At 37.7% G+C, this 8,937-nt stretch overlaps 1 protein-coding gene across 3 annotated transcripts in view; it reads right to left on the bottom strand.

Annotated features, from left to right (window-relative positions):
• The window catches only part of LOC143213335 (uncharacterized), a 74,066-nt gene that overhangs the window by 38,235 nt on the left and 26,894 nt on the right, over positions 1 to 8,937 (bottom strand). The window lies entirely within an intron of this gene.

Genomic DNA, 8,937 nt, shown 5'->3' with positions numbered 1-8,937 from the left:
CTGGAATGCAAAGAATAAGCAGTGGCGCAAATGACTCTTCTCGCACGCCATATTGCTTGAAATTGTTGCATAGGACTCGAAACTATTAGAGTGCTCATCATGACTCTTCATAAAACTAAAGAACGCTCTTTCCGATGACACCAATAATTGGGAAGTAATTCGAATTCGGTCAGAAGTTACGATGGTAGAAAAAAAGGGGAAGGATGTAATACCTTCTCTTCGTGACCCTGTATATGATCCTTTATATTTTAATGACAATAATTACCGCTGAGTGACAGCTTGTACGAGAATAAAGTGTACTTGTAACGACCGCCACGAACATGCAACGGAAAAAGTTGTGCAAAATGTTGATTTCTATGACATATCCAAAACTCATCAAAATCGGTGAGGGCGTCACACATCGAAAGATTGACCAAAAGTCGTTAAATATAATAATTAGACTGCGGATCTTTATGCATTTATGAAGAAATTGGTTGTGTGAAATATAAAAGAGTAGAAGATCTAAAAAATTCAAGAATGTTGTAATGTTGCTTCTAATGTAACAAAGTCGTTGAGGGATACAATCAATGTTTATGTTATTCCTGCTTCCCACAATCAATGCAAAACATTTTTATCTTGCATAAAGATCCGTAGTCTAGTAATAATATTCGACTGTACTATACAAATGATAATATGTACACATTTTCACTTCAGTCTAAACTTTTACCTTTCTTCGCACAATAAAGTTTGTAGAATCTCTACAGAGTTGAAGCATTCAAGCCAATTTAATTAAAATAAACTTCGCCATTAAAACTTTATTTGTTCGAAATATAATCAAATTATCATCAGCTTGAAAAATGCTGTGGAATTTCCGAGCTTCTACCACAGCACCGGAGGATTAAATTACATTAAACAAAAAGGAATTTCCAAAAATTATTTTTACTGAGATTCGCTGCAAAGGTAAGCAATTTTAAAAAATGGAATTTTTACACTAACAAAATTTTTTTGTATTTGTCATGTTACGTGAGATTTTTTTTACAAATTTTCTAAATGATAAGTACCACTTTTACAAACTACAAAGTATGACTTGTTTTATATATTTCACCGCGACCTTAAGACTCTTGTACGTTTGTATAATAACTTTGTATATTAATAATAACTGTCCAATGAAAATATATTAATTTTGGCGCGTTTTAACGGTGATTTCATTGGAGAAGAGGATGTCTCTATTTTCGGCAAACTTAAAAAGTCCATGTTCCATATATGTATTAGGTGCTATTGCCCTAGTATTGCAGAAATATATTTTAAGCATACATATATCGAAGGCAGTATCGAATTAAAACACTTTTGGAGAATACATTTTTATCTGATGCAGGTGACCCCTTAACAGTGCGGAGGAAATTCGATATATTTGGAATACCGTTAATAATTTAGAATACCGAAGTATCTCTCTAAAACCACTGACATTATCTAATTTGTAACACAAGTACTCTAATAGTGTGAATTTGAATAATGCGCCCTGCCTGTGTACTAGTTTATTAGTTCCCCTATCATGATACACACTTTTGTTCATTCCTATCCTTTCCTAAAATTTTTATTCGTCTCAAACAACCCGTTATTTCAAACACGTTGCATATTCTACGTTTCTACAATGCATATAAATTATAATCGCTTGTATGCAATACCTTAATAGCCAATAAAATCAAATAATTATAGTAATTAAGTAATTATTGGGTTGGCAAGAAAGTAATTTCGGTATTCCAAGGTGATATTAAACCGAATTTCTTTATTCAAAAGCGATGATCTTTAATATAAGTAACATAGTTTCTCATTTATTCTTTTTGGCAAAAAGTTATCGAACAAAAGGGAAAATATCTTATTCATTAAAGTTCATTGCTTGAATAAAAAAGTTAGGCTCTATTTCACCTTAACCCTTCACTGCATGATTTTTGTAATTAGGATGAAAAAATTGGAAGGTCAGTTTTGTCCTTTATTTAAGGAAAAAATATTTTTAAAAATTAAAACAACATTTTATCAAACGAGATAAAATGTGTAGAATAGTAAGAAAACACATTCTTAGTTTACTATACATATACCAGATTTGTTAACTGTATCAGATATGATGCACTATGCAGCCAAGGGTTAAAATACCTAAATTACTTTACCTTGCCAACCCAATACATTCCGTCCAGGCGTTTCAAGTTCACTAAGAATACGAAAGACGTCAAAAATTGCGAGTGGCTCTAATTTCTTGGTCGGGCACACGTTCATCATCCAAACTGTACTTGTTTACACGAGTTTTCTCACGATATTGTAGACACATTCATTCGTTCCTATGCTCTCGTAAAATTTTTATTCATTCCACTCGGTATTGCAAGCACGCTGCTCATCCCCAATTCCAGCTCCTAAATTTCGCACTCTACTATTTTGATCTTCCGCCAGAAACAGGCTTCTCGCATTAGAGCCGAAGAAACCGAGCGGGTCCGATGGATCTTCGTTTCGTGGATGGACGGTGCGCTCATTCTTTCCGGCGTGCATCGTTAAATCAACCGGGCCCGCATTCGAAATTACGCTTAAACTTTGACGCGCGCGAGATTCGTCGATGTCGGACGTTCGCGCGGACATAGGGACGCGCGACGCGCGCGGGGTAAAATCCAGAAAACCCATATAACGTCGGCATGCAATTACAAACGCGTCCGCACGGACACACACAGACAGAGAGAGAGAGATAGAGAGAGAGAGGGAGAGGAAGACAGAGGGATACCCACACCCTCATAGATTCGACTAACGGCGTCGTGCATAAACTTCGTGTGCACACATTCTCGTAGATCGGGGCACGCGGAGTGCCACCCACACGCGGCCCCGCCAGCCAACGCGCGTAGAATGTAATTAAGATAAATTAGCGTTAAGGGGAATTGGGTTGAAGCTCGAGGGTGGAGAGGAGGCTGAAAGGGTGGACGAAACGTGCGAGTCGGTGTGAAGGTCCGGATCACCCTCGTGTTCGCTTGTCCGTGTGTCTTTTCGTTCGTTTATCCGTGAGAGGGACGAGGAAAGAGACAGGTAGGGAAGGGTGAAGGATGAAATAAAGAGGGTGGGCGGTAAGAGGAAGCTTGTGTATGGGTCTCGGGAGCGTCTATGTACACGCCCGTATGTGTGCATGAACTCCGCGCAAGTAAGCTTCGTCGGCGTTACGGCACGCTGGAAGCTTAATGATGCATACCGCCGGCGCCAAACGAGCATCCACTGATAAAGCAATGACCAGGGGGCGAGAAGAAGGGACACGAAACTCTTTCCGTAAGCCAGGACCAAGGTTATCGGGCAGACTATCGATCGGTTGCATCCGGCCAGTTGCATGTTTCGGTGATAAGTCGAAGCTTACGTTAGCTTCGTAAATTATGACGCAGGAGTTTCTCCGGTCGTCCCCCCCCCCTCTCTCGTTTGCCATTGCAATCGTGTTCTGGTGTTTCTAGTGTTCGGGAGTTTCGTGGTAGCCAGGGGGGAGGAGATCGCGCGTCCGGCTGCTTGTAATTATAAATGATCGTTCCGCAGGACGAAGATTCGCGGTGGTTTTACGGCTCCGAGGAGCTCTCTCACAATCAGTTCTTGTCGCGGACCAGCTGCCCGGATAACAGTCGCGCGCGTGTTCTGCTTCTCCATGCTCTGATTTCGGTCGCGCCGCAATCCTGTTCGGTTTTATCAGTTTTATCAGCGAGCTGCTGTAATCAGTAGATTGCCTCATTGAGAATACGAATGCCGGTCATTACTGGATGGAGACGCTTCATGCTTTTGTGGCTTGGACTGATTTCACCGCAGAAATAGAACCCTTTAATCCTCTCAAATTTTGCTTATGATTACTGTTGACGTCTGTGGCTGCTCACCCCGCGTCACATAAAAAGATCAACTGTCTTGTATCGGCCTTTTTTCAACTGTATATCATTTTATAGCAGAGTTGGGCATTAAGCGATTCAAATTTTAATTAAGATTGATGGATTAATGTGTACGATTAAAAAAGTAATCATTGGAAAATCGGCGATTGATTCAATCGATCGATGAAGTTAATCGCCATACGGTCTATCCATAAATTGCAATAAGGAGGGAGATAGAGACAGTGAGCGGAGATGGAGAATTGACAGAAATATATCTCAACAAATACTCAGTTTACATCTTTTCAGTATGCATACAGTTTTGATTCCGTATTTCATTTCGAAGTTTCAGCAGTTAATCTTTTATCAATTATCCGATTGACGATTACAATTGAAAGGAATGTAATCGTTAATCGCAATTAACGATTGAAGTAGAAATTTATCCTTCAATCATTGATTCTGCTTTATAGATGTTCAGTACTTTTGAAAACGATGAGATCAATTAAATGTTTTATAAATTTCATTCGCAATTTGGCGAACTGTTGGGGTTACTATAATCTAACAACTTTTTTCTAAATGATTATTTAAAAGAAAAGTATTGAGCTTCGTTTACACAGCTCAATCATTAAAAACGCTATTGACAGCCGGTCTTGGGCCATCGTCTTATATTGAAATAAAACTGTATTAGTGAAATATCGGTGTGAGTCAAAAATGTAATTGCATGCAATTAACCCTTAGCATTCGAGTGGTGACTCAGAATCATCACTAAAAATTGCTGTACAATTAAAAATTATTAAAAATATGGTTTACATGATTAAATATGCTGGTATCTAATCAATTACTAAACATTTAAGTATTGTATGAGATATTATATCAAATTCATATCCATAAAACGAAAAAACCGGTCAAAAAGAGACCGGTACCATGTTTTTTATTTCACAATTAGAAAAATAATAAAACTGATTTCATAAGAAACGATTGTGTAGATATCTTTAGTAGTGCACGTATTACAATAGGAGCTGCACAAAGTCTAAATAAAATCAATCTTGCCATTTTTATAAGCGAACATGTACTAGTTACTTTTAAGGGTTAGTGTTAATTTTCGAGTAACAATTCGACGAATAGGCATTCACTAATTTCTATTAGGTTGTCCCGACAGTTTCTTTCGCAATGCGTACATTTAATATTGTTACATCACACAAGTATTAGGTTAGGTTAACCCAGTCTGTTTTATTACCAAGCAATGAAAAGTTAATAAACAGATGATCACGTTGTTTCTATATACTCGTGTGATGTAACAACATTAAAACTGCGAAAGAAACTTTTGGGACAACTTAATGTTTAAATCTAAAAATGATTTTCTCCAAAATCCATTTCTTCGGAACACACACAGATTTCCTGGTAAGAGATACAAAGAGCCATTTCCTAATACCCCCTAAGATAAAAACAACAGAAAATAAAATCTAATGTCCGAGGCTATGGCGAAACATTTTCAGAGGATTCGATCGAGCAGCGGGAATTGTTACCACTACGGTCCACCCCTAATCGCCGGTGTCTTTATTCCGACGGAGGAATGGCAGACAATAACCCCCGAAACATAAACACACCCGATCCGGCATGTACAAGCATACACGGGGAGAAATTACGCAATTACAGCTGCATACCGGCGATATCTCGTGCGTTTGCCGCGAGGTTTGGACAGCGAAGAGAAACAGCGCCTCGGGGATGCTGCTGCTGATGGACGTTTCTGATACTGGAGAGACAAAGAGGACGAATGCTAGACGATTGAATAAGGACATGCCGAGTTAAAGGGGTGGGAAAGTGGAAGTCCAGAGAAGGCAGAGTGAACGGGAGGAGTCGCTCCCTAGTTTCTCTAGCTATTATATTATTTAATTAATTAAGTTCGCAAGACCCTCGGCAGCTCGTTCGCGTGATTAATAACATTGTATGGCTGTAGCACTATTAGCCGGGCCTCGGTCTGTGAATTTACGGCGTACTGTGTCTATATATTACATTTCAGGCCTTCAGCTGAACCAGTCAACGCCAAACGCATGCCACTCCGAAGATTTTGCCTCGTGGTGCGTGTACTTATCTACTTCTGTTGTTGGTATCAACAATCTGTAAACCCCGGGCAACCTCGAAACGAAACCCGTGGCCTGTTCGAGCTTCAACAAGTTCAGTTAAATCTAACCTGAAGATCATCGGACACCGAAGATGATAAAGTAACCCTATTGTCTAATCGCATTCAATTTATCAAAAGCTAGACGAGAGGTGTCACTGGTTCGAGAGTGTTAAACGAAGTTTTCTTCTATTGGCTAGAGACAGTTAAGTGCTCGTTAAAGACTCGCTTTATCTCGGTCCGTGTGAGGGATGGAACTGCCACGATTATCTTCGGCGCGTGAGAAAAACTCCCTATGTCCTGTTCACACCCCAAATGCGGCTCACGATTTATTTCTTTCAGGGAGGAGCTTTGATTTTCTTGAATTTTTACTTCGCTTTGAACTAGATCGGTTAAATTTTTCTGTAATTTCAGTCGGAATTTAATTTCTTCGCAGGCATTACAGAAATTACATATGGAAATTCAAAAAACGAAAAGGAAAACAGAATGTTATTGATTTACAATTTTTAATAGAGTTAATGATGAAGAAAATCTCCATGTTTATTCGATAATGTAGAATAAAGTGATTTGTAATTGGAGAGTGAAATTTCAATGATTCCAAACTTGTAAAACAATTAATCTCGTTTGCAATATAATTATTTCTAGATTGCAAATTTTAGGAATTTATGAAAAAAATGAAAATAAAAACGTGAAAATGTCAAATGGTTTTAAGAAATCGAATCTATTATTCGCAACTTATTAAAATTATTAACATAAAAATCCGCAGTCTAGTTATTGCATTATTATATCACATACTAGCAGGTACTTAGCTTTAACACTAAACCTACCGAGCCTTAAAAGTAACTGGTACATGTTCCCTTATAAAAATGACAAGATTGATTTTATTTAGACTTTGTGCAGCTCCTATTGTAATATGTGCTCCACTAAAGATATCTGTACAATCATTTCTTATGACAGTATTTTTATTGTATCAATAATCGTGAAATAGAAAATCTGGAACCGGTGATTTTAACCGGTTTTATAAAAATAACAAAATTGATTTTATTTAGACTTTGTGCAGCTCCTGTGTTGTGTAATATGTGCCCCACTAAAGATATCTATACAATCATTTCTTATGCAAAGTATGTTTAGTATATACCGAATAAATGGATTTCAACAATAAACATATACAAGTAATATGGTAAACTTTGTCGGGCGTAAATTCTTTGGTAAATTATGACTCACATCATTACAAATTGCACACGTAGTCAGACTTCCCTGTTGACTTTAAATATTCTACATGGTGACTGTTAAAAGCGTGTCACGGTCTATCATGGATCTGCACGGAATACAAAATACAAATTTTACCCTTCCCGACGCAAGCAAGGGGTTAGTAAGTGTCGTAGAATTTTTCCACATCTGCTCGTGTGTAGGTGCATGAATTTGCTAATTTTATTATATCTGAAAGTTACTTGAAATTCAGATCAGCATCGTCGTGCGAAACAGAATTTAATTAATTGGAAAAATGATTATGTCTCACATATGGAATTGTATATTATTTTAGGAATATAGTAGAGAACATTTATCATTAAAAAATTTTGTTCATGGTGCACTTTTCATACATTCTCACCCATTCCTTATTTTTCCAACTTGATTTCTCTCTTGGTGTCAAATTGATACAGTAAAATGTCGATATGATGGAAGAGAAACGATTAATTTTGTAAATTCATACTTTGAAAATATAAAAGATAAGGTAAATTTTTATACTAGTCTTTAGAATTTCTTGTTTGTTCTGGTTAAAAAATGGCAAAGCCGCTGTACATTTCTACTGTTTTGGATAATTATAAATGAACCTACAATTGTACTAAAAAAGTGTCAACGTAAATGGAGGTATTAACGTAAGTGATAAACTAACAATAAGCTTATTCGTTTCGTTCATGATTAACAAGAAGACATACCAAACTTAAATAAATATAAATATATTATAAACGAACCTACAATTGCACTAAAAAAGTGTCAACGTAAATAGAGATATTAACGTAAGTGTTAAACTAACAATAAGCTTATTCGTTTCGTTAATGATTAACAAGAAGATGTATCAAACTTAAATAAATATAAATATATTATAAACGCGAACCTACAATTGCACTAAAAAAGTGTCAACGTAACTGGAGATATTAACGTAAGTGTTAAACTAACAATAAGCTTATTTTTGTCGTCCATGATTAACAAAAAAATATATGAAACATATTAATTATTTAGAACCAGTAAGAAATGTTACAAATTCACACAAAGTATGGATAAGGTTTACTAAAGAATGATTATTAACAGAGTTACATAACTTTTTGGTAACCGTACTGCACCGAGTGCAAAAAGTGAAGCTGATTTTTATCGAGGAATGTGGATAAGATGAAGCACGAGCGGGTCGTAATCACTTCGTCAAGCGGCGTGCCGAAACTCGCGTAGGGTGTGGAAAATTTGCGAAAAATGCAAATGCAAACGGCTGTCGAACCGTAAAAGAGGGCGAGAAATCCACCCGGAGTCGGCCTTATCGTGACCGGGGCTGAGGTCCAGCCAGCCGTTTCGTCCGAGATAAGCCACGTCCATTTGCAATATCTAATCTCGTTGTGGACGGCGCTTAAAGAGTCCCTTGACGGCTCTTCTCGACTCGACTCAGTCCGTACGTAACGCTTAAAAGACTATCAATTCTTGCATTTCCCGAGCGACGTCGACAAAAAATTCAGCCACCCCCACCTTGTGCACTCTGCTCCCCCGAAAAAGAGGAAAAGATACAGGCACATAAAGCGTTACTTCTCGTAATAAACCGTTCAGTGGCATTTATATTGTGAAGCATCGTTCACGGAACGCGTTCTGTCCCATAGAAAATATAATTTGCATCGGATGGCGAATCGACAACGGGGAACTTCCGCGGAAACGCAAAAACCTTATATCCCGGCGAACAAAGAAGAAAGTGAAACATAAACTGCCGGGGAGTTT

Source organism: Lasioglossum baleicum, chromosome 11, assembly GCF_051020765.1.
Source record: "Lasioglossum baleicum chromosome 11, iyLasBale1, whole genome shotgun sequence".
Lineage (NCBI taxonomy): Eukaryota > Metazoa > Arthropoda > Insecta > Hymenoptera > Halictidae > Lasioglossum > Lasioglossum baleicum.
The sequence above is the reverse complement of the archived record's forward strand: the minus strand, read 5'-3'. Positions and strand labels throughout refer to the sequence as shown.